This window comes from Haemaphysalis longicornis, unplaced genomic scaffold (assembly GCF_048455015.1).
Source record: "Haemaphysalis longicornis isolate Haplotype H1 unplaced genomic scaffold, Haemaphysalis longicornis Haplotype H1 scaffold_1, whole genome shotgun sequence".
Lineage (NCBI taxonomy): Eukaryota > Metazoa > Arthropoda > Arachnida > Ixodida > Ixodidae > Haemaphysalis > Haemaphysalis longicornis.
This window is the reverse complement of record NW_027526203.1, coordinates 126499670-126500389: the sequence shown is the minus strand read 5'-3', so window position 1 is coordinate 126500389 and position 720 is coordinate 126499670. Positions and strand designations below refer to the sequence as shown.

General features: G+C 48.5%; 1 pseudogene; it reads left to right on the top strand.

The window, feature by feature from the left end:
* The first annotated feature begins 455 nt into the window (after positions 1-455).
* LOC144156405 (U6 spliceosomal RNA) lies at positions 456-515 on the top strand (annotated as a pseudogene).
* The last annotated feature ends 205 nt before the right edge of the window (positions 516-720 follow it).

Here is a 720-nt window from a genome sequence, read left to right as displayed (position 1 = left end):
CGACTCCCAGGGAGCGTTTTGGCAATGAATTGCTGCATTTACGATGTATGCTTCACGAGCAGTGAAGGTCAGCGAAAAGAAGACTAGCAGGAACTGTGTTTATTTGCCGTGGCGGGATGAGGCTGACTCTGAGGCCTTTTGTGCTTCTATTGCTTACGAATTGCGCGAAAAAGTTTGCGGCTGCGCGGTGTTTGTCAGTTCGAGCGAGAAGATGGCAGTGCCAGTGTTTAAAACTGTTTATTCTCGAATGTCTGCGCCGGACTGGACGTATTTGTGTTTAGGCGAAGAGAGAGGGAAAGTGAGAGAGTGCAGAGCTTTGTTGCGGAAGAAATGCTGGTGGATATGGAAAAAGGGGTAAAAAGATCTTAGAGAGGTCAAAGGAAGGAAGAAGGAAGGAAGAATGTAGAAGAAAGGCAGGAAAGTTAACCTGGCTAGAGCCTAGTTTGCTATCCTGCACATGGGCATGGCCCCTGCGCAAGGATGACACGCAAAATCGTGAAGCGTTCCACATTTTTCTACAACGTGCTAGAGAGGTCAAAGGTGGAACTTGAAGTCTAGGGCCAAGGACACAGCCGCTACTTTCTTTGCCCTCACAATCAGATCGCACTGATCTTGAGGTCATGAGCTGGTTAAAGCTGCCTCCCATTTTTCAATGGAACTGGACTTTGTAATGTTGGAGTTTTTCGCACCGGGGCGAACCCTTGTACATGCCTCGGTTGC